Raw genomic sequence first — 16512 nt, forward strand, 5'->3', positions numbered from 1 at the left:
AACATTCAGTCTTCTAAAATTCCAATCTTCTCTAGAAAATTACCTGAGACAAGGAAAGATAAAATCTATCTGGATAGTCAAAAATACAGGTTTTACTGGTATCTTTTATAACAAGCATGTATGCAAGGATATTAGCGGCATGCCATCAATAGTTAAATACTTAACCAATGTTGCCTGGACGACCTCAGTTCACAAACTATTATTTTGCCTTTTTGTGTTTCAAAAAGCCTTTTTCAGAGGCACCTAGAACTTTCAACTTCAGGTGTTCTGCTGTTTCTTCAGCTACTAATGATTTTTTAACACTGTGACTATATATCTACATTAATTTACATATGCAAAGTGCAAGTAGCTGATTCTGTTGCCACTCACATAATCCTTAACTTTTGATTATTTTCAGAGGTTTCTCAAATGAGGTCCATGACTGTACCAAACAGCTCAAGTCCCTGCATTTTAGAATTTGACTCTGTGTGGAGAACTCATTGAAGGATCAGGTTGTAGGGACCACATTATGAACAGTCAGAAAACTAGGTGAAACAATGGAAAAAGGTGTGAAATCTTGCCCCAACAGAAATCTTTGGGAATTTTCTTATAGTCCAGAACTGATTCAAAGTGTTTAGAAGGAAACTTGCATTTCTGTCAAAAAATTACTGCAGAAGTTGAAAAAAAATTAAAGTAAAAAACTTATAGCCATGAAGATTCTAGGTCAAATAATGTTTTCAACCAAATATTTACTTAAGAAAATACTATTTCAACAGATTGGGGGGTGGGGCGGGTGGGTAGTGGCCATGAGACTCATCTCCTCTAACTCCCTCCATTAAAAAGTTAGGAATCTAGTTTGAACGCCCCATCTAGGTTGTGTCTCATCAGTGAAGAGAGAAGCGTTTTAGGAAGGTTGTTCATCTCAGCTATCCATAGATGCCTCTCTTGCGATGTAATCTGTAATTCTCTGGAAGTGTCTATATATCTCCATTGACTACGAAGCCTTGAGCGACTGCGTTAGACTTCAATAACTAACTTTTAGATGGCTAAAATGATGACTAGCTTAGCTCTGAAAACCTATTTTTTAAACAGCAAGGTTAAGTGAGATGAATTGAGCCTTTTGTGTGAATCACTTTATCAAAAATCTACAGGAAAAAAATGTTTTGACATAAAATTTTGTCCAGCATATGTATTACTGATTTTAATAGGACCAGGGTTCAATTCTGCACCTTTCTGTTTCAACATCACTCAACAGAGCAGGGTACATGCTGATGAATGGTAACACAGTATACTTTTCTCATAAAATAATAAACAATACAAACAGCATGAATCTCATGATGAACTATCCCCCTAAAGTAAAAGCAACATAATGTCAACATTCAAAGGTAGTTTATTTTGTCATTGTGCATAATTTACATTAATTGTCTACAACTTACAAGTGCACAGCCATCTAACAGAAGCACGCTAACCCCTTCAGAGCCAATCTTGCAGTTGTCCCATTTACAGAACTCCCATTTAACTGAAAGTTGTATATGCAGGAAGAAAACATAATTTTATCCTCCCCCTTCTGCAATTTGAAATAAAGAGTGGATGTGAATTTATACAGTAGAGACTACATTAGAAAACTGACCTACTGTGCAAAATCTCAAGTGTTGGGGTTTACCCTTTGAAATCAGTAGCAAATACAAGACAAGAAATGTGATAGTAGCACTGATATTTTTGTTACTTAGAACACAGTATAATTAATCCTTTTACAGGTACCCAAACAGGAAATGTTGTTTTAATTATGCCTTCAGGGTGTCTGTTTCAGACACTGCATGACTGTTTGCACAGCACGTTTTAAAATGTTTATTGGGTAAAGAATCTTATGGCAATATCTTGTAACTAGGTAGAATTCCCTTTCTTTTATAAAAAGTAACTCTGCATTATGGATCAAGCTCAGAAGCATGACGCTACAATTACTAAAAGCACAGTGTAAAAGCCAGTGAGTTACTATAACTCCCTCTAACAAGAAGAAGAGCTGTTAGCAGCCCTTGACTGCAAGCTTGGTGTGCAAAAATGCACAAAACTGTCTTTGTTACATTCATGCATTTTATTCATTCATCTTGTTCTAATAAAGAGGATGCCTCGGATAGTGCAAACATTTTAGTATTTCTGAACTCCATTACAACACAACCAAACAGAAAGAAGGACCAGCATTGTCAATATGGTGCAAATATAATTCTTTGCTGCTCAAACTCCAGTTCTTAGGTCAGCCTAAAGATACTGCGTGCAAGGTATACATGCACAGTGCTTGTCCTGAATCATAAAGTTACCACTATTTAATAAGATGTGTCTTGTACCTATTTGACATAGATGCTGTTTAGCTTCTACGCAAAAATCTCAGCAAAAATGGGGCCAACTTTTTACTGAATGAACTGTGCTGGTGCAATATTTTTTCCAAAGAAAAAATCTAGCCTTGCTTCAGTCAGGTGAAGAATCCCATTAATATTTGATTTGTGCAAGATAGCCCCTTTTTGTTGACGCTGCACAACACAAAGCACATGCCTGACTCAAGGGAGAATCTTGACAAAAGCAACCAATATGACTGAGCAGGCTGAAATAAAGGCGGCTGTTGGTATGGGGCACAGTTGGAAGACTGGGACCTGACTTTCACCAAGTCATGTAATAACTACCAAGGTCCAATAATTATCATTAGATCCTTTATGTTTTTGGTTTTGTGGGTTTTTTTGTTCTTTAAGTAATAATAATGGTCTGTACTGCGTTTTATAAGCTACGGCTGTCCAAGGGATTGTAAGCAGTTCTCAGAGGACCACAGAATTGCCTGTGCAAAGTCTCAGCTGTTTTCAGAGCTCCACACTGACTTGGTTGCTCAGAGACTGCATGTCAGTAAAGGCAATAATCGCTGCTATCAGAAGGCCACCTGGGAAGGGCCACTGATGTAAACCAAATTTAACCAGAGATTTGAGTATTTTAGGAGACAGACTCATGCATGTGCAAAGGAAAAATAAAGAGCCTGATGAGCATCATTCATACTCCACCATGTTCACACCCACTGTTGGTCATCACTCATATGAAATCCACCTCTGCTTCTTCAAACCTCTACCAGCCAAGTCAAAGTAGAAATTATTGTTTACTACATAACCATGAAGGAGCTACACCAGAGCAAGAAATTCTTCCTGAAACTGAAATGCAGTTGCAGAATGGTTGAGCCCTGACATCCTGGCAGGCTAGCTGACACCCAGGGAGCCTGGGCTGGATGCTGGGGAGGCACATGGAGGAGTACCACAGAGGCAATTCATCTGTAGCTTTTGTCAAGTGGCAGTAGATAATATTGGTGTATATAAATTTACTACACAGAGAAAGTTAAACTGTTCATTCTTAAACAATTCTGTTGGTTAAACCCAAAAAGAAAGTTAATTAATGTATGATTTCTGTTAATTCTCTATCACACTAAAAACATCTGTAAAAATATCTATCTATATGACTCCATCTATTCGTCTACCTATCTTTTTATCCCAGAATATCACAATGATAAAAACAAATTAATTGTATTCATAGTAAGTAACCTCAGATTTACTTAGTAATTTGAAGGTCTACTTGATTGTTTGTTTTAATTGGTGGCAGATGATGCATTGAGATAGAAAATCACATTTACTTGTGCCAAAAATAAACTTTCTCATAAAATACTTCCAAAATCATGGTATAAATGCTTTTGAAGGATTAAGCACATTATAGAGATTACAGCGTCATTTTGAAATAGGAAAGAGCAAAGATAAAAAAAAAAATGGTACAAATTATTCTAATGTGTGATGTGCAAAACAATAATCTTCAAGCCATGTTACTCTGGTAACTGTTCAAAGATCATAAATTAATATTGGTACCTTAACAAAGGTGAAAACGTTACACTGTAATCTTCACTTCATTTAAAAGTAGCATTTTGTTTTCTTCTGTCAGTCTGCATCCAAGTTTAAGGATGCTGCAAACTGGATAACTATGTAGATGGTGTCACAAATTACATAATTTTTCATCAGGAAATAGTCACCTTTAGCCTTCTGATCAGAAATTCTGTAAGTAGTTAAAACATAAAGGATTCAGCTCCAGAATTTGACAGAGCACCGCATCCTCTAAGAAGACCAAGGGAAATTAAAAACGTTAATCGAAGAGCAGACCTATCAGTCTTTACAATCCTACACTTTAAACACTATTAAGCTTTTTAATGTTTTTATCTCTTTAAACCCACAATGCAGGGAATGAAGACAGTAGGAAAAATTACACTGTAAAAGAGAAATAAACTGCTTTTAGAATAATGCTTTAGAAGACTAGAAAGCTAAGATATAAGCAACCTGGGAAGAAACTAATACAGAAAAGATATTTTATAAAGCATTTCAGCCAACTTTCATGTTTATTCCTGATAGAAGACAGCCCCTGATACAGCATTGGCTCAAGCTCATTCAGGTTCCCCCGGCCGGTATGAATACAAATACTAAAACAATAAGTAGAAGATTCTTGGGAGTTTAAAAATCAGTTGTAGCAGGAGAAATTCCTGGGAGTCCTTTGCTGTTACGTTCTAGTCAGAGAAATTCAGATCACTTAGGGGGAGTGAAGGGAAGGTCTGCAGGGCACAAAGCCTGTTTCACCAGAAGAAGGCATGTCCACCAGTGCAGCTCCAGGTGGAAACATTCAGGCTGATGTAAGAGCCAGAAGCAGGACCGCCATGTTCGCAGCTGAAAGCAGAACAGTGGGTGGAAGAAGATTCGAATGCAGCTGCCCTGCTTCTGCTGCAGTATGACTTTGGTCACAGCCAGTCCCAACATCCCTTCCCAGCACTGGCTGCACCATACGGAACCTCTCCCCAGCAAACGTAAGTGAAAGGGGGCTGTGATTGCTGTCTAGAAATATACTCTGAAGAGGAGCAGAGACATGGTGAAGGAATCTTACTGATTAGGAACTGCACTGGCACAAAAATAAAGGAACGTAAACTCTCTGAGAATAAATATAGGACAGGGATGAGGTTTCCAACAGCCAAAGAGTGAGGCTGTGCCCCAGCCTTTGAAGAGGTGCAGTGGGAGTGACATCCCAGCTAAATGTAAACTGGAGCTTTCCGAATCTGAACAAAACAAGACGACCAGCCTAGCACCAAAGCAAAATGGAGCTGATCATTCCACAGGCCTCCACAGTCCTATCTCCTGTGTAGAAACATGTGAGCAGATACGCTTCTGTTCAGGCCACTACAGTGTCTTTATGCAACAGCATTCTAGGCACTACTCAGTTAGTAACTTCTGTTCACCTGTTTGTTTTTATTTGCTAATAAGTATAGCATCTCATACTAAATACAAGAAATAGAATTATATCATCACTTGTAGAAACAATGCTGCAATTCTTAGGCAAAATTTGTATTTATCGCAAAGGTACAAAAGGACAATTGTCTTTTACACTAACTATGGCTTTCCAAACATGCTTTCAACAGTGTTAGTCATAGCATAACTATGGAAACACTAAGCTGGATTCCACCAACCCAAATCCTACTGTGCCCACATTCTGCAGGAGGCAGAGGTATCCTCTTTCAAAATTAGCTCCTTTATTCCTATTTTAAAGTCCCTATGCTGTTTGATACATATGAAATCATATAACTTCAGACTGCTGCAAATGAAATGTGTGTATATTAATTACCATGCTACTCAGACAACAGGCGCTTTGTAGATGAAATCTGGGTGCTGAAAATAGTGCATTCCTAAAACTTTCTTTCTCAGACTCCAAGACAGAACTAAATGAGCAGGAATTAGATCTTTAGTCAGCAACTATCTGTACAAAATTACTCATACAACACACCTGCAATATTAAAGAAAGGACGAAAGGAATACCATTCTGGAAACTGCTAGCCTAGTAACTTTCTTTCAGTACTTTAGCAATATCAAAAATATTTTGCTTACTGGCAGTTCCACATAATGTAAAGAAAAACTTTAAATTAAAAATAAGGAGGGATGGAAAGAAAAACGGTGGTGGAGGATAAAGTTTCATTCACTCTGGTATTTTAATGGCTTGCTTTCAAACCAAATCATGAAAAAATAAGCAGGCTGAGCCTTCTTAAAACGTGGAATATTGACCCAACAGATCTTAACTATTTCAGAGAAGTCATCATAATCTATCATGCAAATATCTAGACCATTTTTTTAGACACATGGATTATTGACCCTGATATACTTCCAAATGTATTCCATCATTTATGCACGGCTTCTGCTTTGACATATGTGCTAAATATTTTTATTACATTTAAGCTGGAAAAGGCCACTGTAAATATATAATAGATATGTTTCTACAAAGACAAATGAATTTAGGTATTTTTCAACATGACTAATTGCACAAGAGAAAGCTGAAGACTTAAACACATTTCTACTTTAAAGGAAGATGATAAGTTACAAGAATGTAAATATAAGTGTTAGAAGCCTCAAACTTCTAAATGCATTTGTAGACTTATGAATTGTATTTGCTTATATGCCAGTAAGAAAATAAATATATCCCCTGTAACTTTAGTTTTCACATCTGAATACACAGCATACCCTTAGTCATAGATCCCTAAAAGCTGTTTATATAAAATACATTAAGCAATCCCATCACAACAAAGTAAGCAACAGAGAACACTGCAGATCCCAGCATTAAGCACTTCAACTTGAGCATAACATTGCACTGTATGTCTTATCGGGGGGGGGGGGTTGGGGGGGGTGGGGGAGGGCGGTGCGCAACACGAAAAAAACCCACCCAAAAACTGTCATCTGAAAAAATCTTTCCAAATTGTATTTTAGAGAACCAATATCCTGTCTCCATACCAGGGGCAGCCTCTGTTAAGCATTTAAGTGCTCTCCCTGAGAAGTAACAGTTTCCTCTCCAATCCTGAACTCTCAGTGACCGTCACGGAAAGTAAGTGTTTCCCATTCCCTGTCAGCCAGTGGCATTAATAACCATCAACACAAAACGAAACACCTCCAGGCAAATATCTGCTTCTGATTAATCTCCATCCCAATGAATTAAATTCATAAGAGGCAACCTGCTGCCTTGTTTACGCCTTTTTAATATGAGGAGCAGAAGTTGGATATAAGGGTTTTGCTGCCCTTAGGGCTACGAAATATGCCTGGCATGGCAGTGAGCCAGCTCTCCGAGGGAGCCTCCTTTGCTGTTTCTCTCATAGATATTTTCTAATGGATAATTTTTAAACAGACACACACAAACACACCAGTCACCACAATACAGGGCCAGGAGTCCTGCTTTTGTCTAAAGTCTTACAAGTATTTGTACTCATAAGGAGGATCTCAAGGTTTCATCCAGTTTCGGTTTGGGTTTTTTTTTCTTTTTTTTCTTTTTAAATGGGAAGGCAGGGGGAAGCGCGGGGGTTCTGATTAATTTTTTTTTTTCCCCAGCTGCCTTTCCCCTATACAGCACAGCACATAAAAAACCTCTCTTCAGCTTAAACCGACCTAGGCTCAATTAGTGCAACATTTTGCACACATCCAAGCAATCACAAGGCAGAGATATTTAGTTCAGTCCTCATGTGTATTACACAGAAACCTTTAGTTAGGGGTGGAAAGAGATTTCTTACCAAAAAAAAAAAAAATCTCTCACAATGTAATTTACACAGCGTGGAAACGCCTACAAGGAGATGAAGTACCTGCACTGGGGAGATGTTCAGTTGTTCACTTCGTCTTCCGTTGACAAGGAAACCAAACCGCACTTCATTCTCCAGGAAAACCTTCCACTGCCATCATTTGAAAATGTATTTATTTGTATATATGTATATATCTATCATCATCATCATGATAATAATAACCATCATAAAATACTGCTGGCAAAAGCATAAAAAAGTCAAGGTGCAAAATTTGCAAAAGTAAGGATCATCTCTTTAGCTTTCTGTTTTGCTTTGTTATCTTTAAGGAGGAAAAAAAGTATTTAAAAATGATAACCATAACACGCTGCAAGAAAAGTTTCACATTATAAACAGGCATCAAAAACTGAAAAAGAAGAAAAAGAAAAAAACCAAACCCTGATGATTGCACTGAGTGTCAAAAAAAAAAAAAAAAAAAAAAGAAACAGTAACAAAAATAATAAAAGTAACATCTTGCTCTGTGGCTTCCACCAGAATTGCAAGATTACAAACTCTGTGTAAACACTGCTGTAAAATGAATTTATAATTCCCATCTCTTTATGAAAAAAACCCCTTAAAAAACACCCAAAAATAAAAAATAAAGCACCACCAGAGAAAATCCTCTGCAAAAAGAGTTAGAAACATGCCTTTTCTCTTATCTTTGAAAAATAAGCATCATATTTCACATTGCTTTTCCGTGCCACAACAAAACCAGTTGCATATATAGATATATAGCTACTAAATGTATATCAGTTGTTGCTGGACTGGCAAGTCCGTATTATTAATATTATCATTTTTCATTCCCAGTGACTCCCGGCCCCAGCAGCACCTTTTGCTCACAGTTTAGTAACCATCGCATGCTAGGAAAAAAAACTTGTCATCAGCAAGAGATCAAATCCATTTAAACAATAATCAAAGAGGAAGAAAAAAAAAAAAGAAGAAAAAAAAAAACAACAACAAAAAAAAACCAAAAGGAAGGAAAAAACCAGGACAAAAAAAGGAGGACAAGAATGTCAGCGGAAAGGTACTCACCGAGCGGGAGTAAAAGGGAGGAATAAAAATGAGAGTTACTATAAAATACAGTATGGCGGTGGAAGAAGGAATGAGGCGCTTTTTTTTTTCTCTCCTCTCTAGTCTCTGCCTCCGGCAACCGCCACGTGATCCGGAGCCGGGCGGACTCGCAGCCGGGAGGGCGCAGCGGCGGCGCCGGGCGCGGGCGCGGACCCAGCCCGGACCCAGCGCGCCCCGAGCCCGCCGCAGCCGCCCGGCTCCCGCCGCCGCCGCCCTGCGCTCCGCACCCGCACCGCGCCGCGGCGGCCGCCCGGCCTCGGCAGGTGCCGCTCGCACACGCGCTCGCACGCACGCACTCAGGCGGGCACACACATACTCACACCGAGGCGCGGGCACGCAGCCGGCTGCGCGGGCGAGGTGCGGAGGCGGGCGCGTCTTGCGCGGCAGCGCAACTTGCCGGCGCTGCGCGAAGTTGCCGCCCGGCGCCGCCCGCCAGCCTGTTGCCCTCCGGCCGCGGCGGCGCCGCCGCCCTCTGCCCCGCCGGCCCCGCCGGTGCGGCGCCGCTCGCCCCCAGCGCCGGGCGGAGCGCGGAGCGGGGACGGGGTTTGCTCGGGGGGTGTGTGTGCCGTGCCCCGGCGGCGGCCCCGGTCCGGCGCCAGGCTCCGCGGTGTGTGCGCTGGCGTTACTCCTCGGCGGGGGAGGGGGGGGGAAGCTGTGCACCCACACGTAGGGGGGGAGCCCCACCGCCCAGCTCGCCGCCTGCGCGGGGCTGTCAGCCCGGCCCGGTTCCCTGCGTGGGGCGCCCCTCCCGCACCGCTGGCGGGCAGGCACCGAGGGGTACCCCTGCTGCCGCCCCAGCTCAGGGTTTGTGCGGTGATTGTGGTCTCAATTTATAACAATTCGGCAGCGCTCCGACCGTTGCAGCTGCGGGGGGGGGGGGGGGGGCGCGCACGGGGGTTCCCTCGCTGCCACTCGCGCTCGGGGTGTCTCCGCGCCCCGCACTGGGGCTGCGGTTGCGGTGCCCCCCGGCCGTGCCTGAGCGGCGCCTCGGCGCCTCCTGGCCTGCGGCTCACGGCTCGCACATGCCGCCGCGGGGCGCAGGGCAGGTACCGGCGGTCCCACCTACGGGTTGTTTTTGTTTCGTGGCCTCTGCCCCGCTGGCTGTCCCTCCATCCGGGCCTCCGGCGGCTTCCCGCAACAAAGTTACTGCCCCAGGTGGGAAGGAAGCGAGCGCGTTCGGAGGGGTCCCTCGCTGGGCGGGCGTGCCCCAGCCCGAGCAGCGGGGCACTGGGCGGGGGGCTCGGCGGCGGGGGGGCACGCGTGGGCACCCTCGCACGGCACCGCAGGCGACGCAGCCTCCCATCACCGCCATGGAAGCGCTCGGCGTTGGGCCCCAGCGCGCAGGGGAGCGGCCCTGGAGCAGCTCTGTGCCTTTGCCTGTGACGGACAAGAAATATAGGGGAGCCGGCTGCGTGCTACTGTTGCTGAGTTTCCCCAAGACGCTGGCTTCTCCCTTTCCAGCTCTCCTCGCTTGCCTCCTTATTAACTAACGCGGCAGCGGCAGAGCGCAGCGGCTGGGCCGAGAGCAGCTTCGCTCCAGCTCCAGCCCCAGCCCTAGCCCCAGCCCAACCAGCCCTGCACGCAGCTGCACCAGGCCCTGCCAGCAACACGCGTGTCCTCACTCCGCTGGCCCCCAAAATGTTCACGGCTAACAGTCTCCCCCAAAACATACTTAATTACTGCTTCAGCAGTAGAGGGAAGAGCAGCCAGAGACATCTGTGTGAGATAAATTAACGGAGGAATACAAGTGTGCATCTGTAAACCAGGTACTGTGATGGAGGGAGCAATCTAGGCAATACTCCTCTGCTCCCTCCCCCCTTCTTCTTCCTCAGTCTTTTTTTTTTTACAACCCCTCTCTTTTCATCCAGGTCAGGAGGCAGGACATACAGTCGAGTTATTACTCTATAAAAATTACTCTGGCCAGTAAGAGGATGCCCTGCTATATAAAAGACTGGTGAGGGCACCAGCTTGCCTTCTTCACATCCTCACACAAAGCTTTTTCCCTTGCCCTGACCATTTCCTTCTTTCTTTCCTGTCCTGTATCTCTTCCCCAGTGTTTCCAGAAAATGAAAAGAAATGCTCCCTTTCTTCTTTTCTCTCAACTTTTATGAAGTATAAAAAGAACAGTGGCCAAAGTTGGTTTTGGTGTTTTATATATATATATATATATATATATATATATAAAAACCCAAACCAGTTATACTTTCTTGCTTGCTTTTTATTTTGGCACTGAGGTTTTTCTGGCATTTCATGCTGCTAAGTTTGGCTCTCAGGAGTAGAGCTGTACATCTGAGCAGGGTTAAAACAAACAAACACACACAAAAAAGGAAGTCCTTAAAGATACAGAAATCTACAAGAAATTGAAATGTTTGGTGTGAAAACTAACCAACTGAATTGTACAATGTTTTACATACATATGACAGTGAACTCAATCATATTGTCGTGACGGCATCACAAACTATCACGTCTTAGAGGTTCCAGGTGTGGGAGATGTATTTCCTTGGGGGGTACACTGGTTTTGAATAGCATTAGGTACTGCACACAGAAGCACAGTTCAGTGGCTGAGGTGTTTTCTAAATGGTATTTAATATCAAAATATGTGTGCAGAATCGAGACGTAAATGACAGTCCTATTTTGTTGTTGCTTTTCAGTTTTCATTATTGTTTATGTAATTCTGAGCACATATGTCTTACTGAAATAACAACAAAAAGTTAAAGGATGGTGTTTTAATGATCCAAAGTTGTATAATAGATCTGACTTGTGAATTTGGATCATATTGACACATACATACGGAACTGCATACATACATTTTGGACAATATATTTTATCTATTATTTACTCAGTAGATTCCAAGAACTACTAGGTAGGTAAACATGTAAATATGTTTTCCCTTTCAATGTGTAGATATTGACTTGTTATATAGAAAGTGAGTTAAAAAATCCTTATGATACATTGAGTAAATTTGGATCTAAATACTTAAAGGTGCAGGGCTTGGGGGTGGCTTGAAGTCCCAGGAGCAGTGCAGTGAGCTGTTCAGATCAGGTCTAGGGACAGAGCTGAGGGGGATTCAGGCTCAGAAATGTGACAAAATCACTTCCCACTATAGTCATTGTCAGTATTGTGAAGATGAACCGGTTCCTAAGGACTTTGGTTTACCTAAGGAATCACCAACCTGTGGTTTTGTTACTTTTCTGCTTACAATCCATTAAGGTGAAGTAAGCATTAGGGAGTAAGAGCTGCAAGAAGTTTGGCAAGGATGTATGTTTGGAATAGGTTACAAGCAAGCAAGACCTTGGGAGAATGCTGTTTTCACAGAATCCCAGAAAGCCTTTGTTCATCAGGGTCTACTTTCTGGCTACTCCTGCTGGAAGTTTCCTCCAAGAGCAGTTGTACACTTGATGCTGAACCAAAATGAGGGAAAGTTCAGCACATTGCATGCATTATAGCTTGGTTATGCACAGTGCTCAACAAAATATGCAGCAAAAGAATGCAGTTGAAAAAGAAGGAACAGGAGCATTACTTAGATCACTTCCACGGCATAACTGTTCATGTGCAACCTAATGCATGCAAACAAAATGTCTGCTGGCGGTTTTTTAGGCTTTCCATTTTTCCTTCTGCAGGACAGCAGCTGAGCTCCATTGCAATGTGGCTAAGAGTTATCCTTAAAAGTAACCGAGAATTCTGGGCAGAAAGTGTATGGACCAGCACTTTTGTACCTCTGCCTTGACTACCAGCACAGAGATGCTTCCTAAGGTTCCCAAAACATTGTACTTCACAGCGAGTGCTCTGTAGCTTGTGCTGGGCTCACTGTTCTTGTTAGTCATGTCATACAATCCCAATATTTCACATCCCTTTCCTGCATCTCTGAAGTACCACTCCCTTCCCTCCTCCCACCCCGCTACAGGAGCAGAAATAAGTTACGCTAAGATTAACTCGTTGCCTATAATCTGTTTTTCTTGATTGCATTTAAACATCTATGCTCTCAGCACAGGGCTGCTGCTGTATAACACACCTTGCTTAGGCAATTTCTTCCCTTTCTACTGATGTTAGTATGGGAGAAACACACAGTTTTGTTTACATCACTTTCACTGCACTTACACTTTCCTAAAATAAAGAACTTTGTCTTTGCAGGCAGTAAGCAATTAGTTGGAGTCCAACACTAACATACTGGATTTGCACAGATCTGTCAGCATGACTCAGCAGCCTGCAAGCCTCAGCTCAAGTTCCAGAGTTACTAGTGTCTCCTATTGCACTGGCAGAAGACAGCTAAAACAATACCAGATGCAAAAATAACAACTGTAAAATAACCCTGCTTTCATGGCTATTTTATATGTAATCCCTTCGAGACCATCAGTATAACTATAGGCTTGTAGGGTTCTGGTTGTTTTTGGTTTTTTTATTTCTTCGTACATATTGTATGTATTTACCATGACAGCAGGAAAGGGAGAATTAGTTGACTGGCAATAAATGCTAAATGAAAGAATTACTTGAAGTTGGCCAAGGTTGTTAAAGGAAGAGACAATTCTGCATTTTTCAAACTTTTAAATTAAGACAGAGTTAGGTATCATCATTTAAATCCATATATGTCTTGGTTTTGTTTTGATTAATTTGCTATACCTTAGAGAATATCAAACTAAACTACCCCACATTTTTAAAATCAACTCCATTCCATGTTGATAAATATGGGATATTACTTTATACTGAAAAGTATTTTTGAAAGACTTTTCCTTCATCTATTTTTGACTGCATGTTATCATTGTTGTTCTTGCTTTCTTTCTACAGAATCATTAATGTTCACAAAATTCTGCAGTTTTTTTCCTTCTACTTGTCTTACGGTGCTCTTAAGACTGTATTTATCTATAAAGTGAAGCTAACTCACTTCTATTACCACCTTTTCAGTTGAAATTTTCAAGTGGCAGAGCACAATGCAAGTAAAAATCTGGTAATAAATGACAGAAGAAATAAAAGCAAGGCAGCTCTTTTTAAAAGAGGGCAAATAAAGTACCTGAATGTTGTACCCACTATGTAGGGGAATGGAATAAAAAATAGGAAATCTTCAACATTTTTGTGGTACCCTTTTTAACTGTTTGGTCAGGTTAGACATTTTGCGAGAGGGAAGAGTTTTTAACTATTGAATGCTTTGTACTCTGGAAAGTCTGATCTTTCAACCATTGTGTACCATGTTTTTTGAAACAATCATGATCAGAGCAAACAGCATACAACAAGCTTTATGTCCTCAAAATTACTGTTTTCGTATGCTATTTTATTCATAGAAACCAAAAGTGACATCTGCATTAAAAATCAGTGAGAATCTTGTGTACCCCAAACATCTTCCCGGTTTCAAAATTGTTGCCTTTTTCTCTTCTTGAAAGGGTTAATTAACAAGTACAATTTATGATGAGCATGTTGTGGTTTGTGAGTTTTGTAATAAATAAGTCTGTGAACAGTGTGAGATAAGGCAGCTTATGATCAAATTCATTGGTCTGCACCATCTGTTCTTATGCATTAATTTTCTATATGATAATCTTTCCATAGAAAGAGAATTCAGAATATACTTTCAGGGCTTTTTTGTGTGTGTGTGTGGTTTTGTGTTTGTTTTTTTTTTTTAATTGTGGTATATCAGCCAGAATTAAATGATGGCTGATGACTGGCACTTATGGTTGAATGTAACACTGAAAGCTGAGAGACCACATTTACAGGGTTAATCAGACATGACACTGGAAAGTATGCCTTTGCAAGGACAAGTAGTAACTCAAGAAGAAAAGACTATGTGGGCTGGAAGATTAAAAAGAGAGAGGAAAAAAAGAACATTAAAAAGTTTCTGGCAATTTGAGAAATGCAAAGAAATGCATTTGGAGAAATTAAAATTACATATAAATTGAGAAACTTGGCTTTGGTAGAACCAGTGGGAATCAAGAGGTTTTTCTTCTCCAAATCAGATCCTGCATGCTCAAGTTGAACACCCATAATATGTACAAACATATATTAATCTTTCTAAGTCTATTTTGAGTGATTGAGCAACCATAACATGCCTCTGTGTCAGTCAGAACTGAGTTTACCAGCCAAGCATTCTTCTCCCTAAACTTATGACAGTCCTTGTTCTTCTTGCCTTCAGCTGCTTCAGTTTTCAGGGATGTGAATGAGACTTGAGCTACACAGTGTCCTCCTTTACTATAGGGCATTGCTTTGCATCCTGAGTACCATTCATGAGTATTGCATAAGGCAAGGATAGATGGAGAAATAAATATGTGACTGTACAGCTGGTCTTTATCATAATGATTGTGCACTAAGAGGTGAAATAAGGTCGCATAGACAATTCTACTCTGGACATTTCATGAAAAAAAGAAATTTTTATTAGCATTCCACTGTTCATAAACATCTTTTTGCATGCAGGAAATGCACTTATATCCATACATAGGTACACCTGCATCACATAACCTGTTCTGCCTTTTTCTTTTTTTGACCCTGCATTCTGGTTACAAACAAAAGCTGATCTTGGCTATCTAATGAGATCTAACATGATCGTAGTCCATAGCAGTATTCCTGGAGGCTAGAGGATTTTTGTGTATGCTGTTTTATTCATGTGTTGTCCTAGCAAGGCTGGAAACATTACATAAGAGTGCTAAGTAGGCAAAATACAGGTAAAGGACTCCTTCAAAATAAAATTACATAATATTTAACTTTTTTTAAAAAAATGGAAAGACAATTTGTAATAGAGCATGTCTGACTCTAACCTAATCCGCCCTGCATAAATGCAGAGAATTTCTAGACAGGTGAAGACTTACCCTGTAATTACATCAGGTAAGATGAGGTCAGTAATTTTGAAAACATGTATTGGCATGCTATTATCTTCTTTTATTTTTATCCTGAGTACCACAAGTACTTTTTCACAATCAGAATTTCTTTTCCCCATCTCCTACTTATCAACTATTATGTTCTAGGACAGCATCCCGTTGTTCCCTTGAGGTAAATCATTAGCCTGTGAGACCATCTAGCAAACCTGTACAAGACAGATTTCCCTTTCCCCACCTTTCTCAGCACAGCTGCACTAAGATTTTGGGGGGGGCTGTGTTTGGCTTTCTCATATAGCTAAATCTCTGCACTGCTGCAGCTCTTTGAGCACCTTGCAGCTTGTAAATGACTCATGTGGCACACTCCCTCCCCTCCAGCCAACACAGGGTAAGCCTGGAAAACTGTGCTTGGGAATGATCCTCCTTCTGGCTTACATCACAAATTACTTCCATTACAGGATAATGCCCAAAGGCACAATCCAGCCTGAAATACATAGTCTTTGTGAAACATACAATTGGTCTTAACAGAAGTTATATACCTAGAATCAGTTAAAATTCAAAACCCAAATCTCTTTCAAGTCTACTTTTCCAAACTATTAAATTTGTTTTCTTTTCTGGTAGATGCCAATAACTGGCAGATCTTGTGTTTGATGTGAATGGACGATGTTCCAAGCAAATGGAGACATGATATACAAGGTCATCCAAACAAATCCCATTATTTTCTATGAAAGCAGCAATTTCAGCACAAATGAATCTTGGAGAGGATTAACATTCTTCAAATTTGCGAGCTCCTTTAGATAGGTAGTTGCTGCAAAGACGACTGGTGCTCAATTCAATCTGTATTCTGCTCACCAACTATTGCCCAAATACCTTCTCCCTCAAAAGAAAGAAATCTGCAGATTTCCAATGAGCATTCCATTTAAAAATAAAAGATAAAAAAAAAAAAAAAAGAGAGAGAGAGAGAGAAAAAAATCATACATTGTCCTTGAAATCACCATTTATTTAAGAACTTTAAGTCTGGTCTTCAAGAAAGTT

The 16512-nt window shown here is 41.0% G+C and overlaps 1 protein-coding gene across 5 annotated transcripts in view; it reads right to left on the bottom strand.

The window, feature by feature from the left end:
- RALYL (RALY RNA binding protein like) overlaps positions 1 to 9220 on the bottom strand; it is a 401768-nt gene extending 392548 nt beyond the window's left edge. For 2 of the 5 annotated variants that reach the window (XM_027791216.2, XM_027791215.2), the window contains exons 1-2: positions 8648 to 8744; positions 7643 to 7729 (exon numbers count right to left, since the gene is read on the bottom strand). The gene's annotated coding sequence lies outside the window, so the exon portion shown is untranslated. The other 3 variants (XM_055800306.1, XM_027791217.2, XM_027791218.2) reach the window with 3 other exon arrangements.
- Between the last annotated feature and the right edge of the window lie 7292 nt (positions 9221 to 16512).

This window comes from Falco peregrinus, chromosome 3 (genome assembly GCF_023634155.1).
Source record: "Falco peregrinus isolate bFalPer1 chromosome 3, bFalPer1.pri, whole genome shotgun sequence".
Classification (NCBI taxonomy): Eukaryota; Metazoa; Chordata; class Aves; order Falconiformes; family Falconidae; genus Falco; species Falco peregrinus.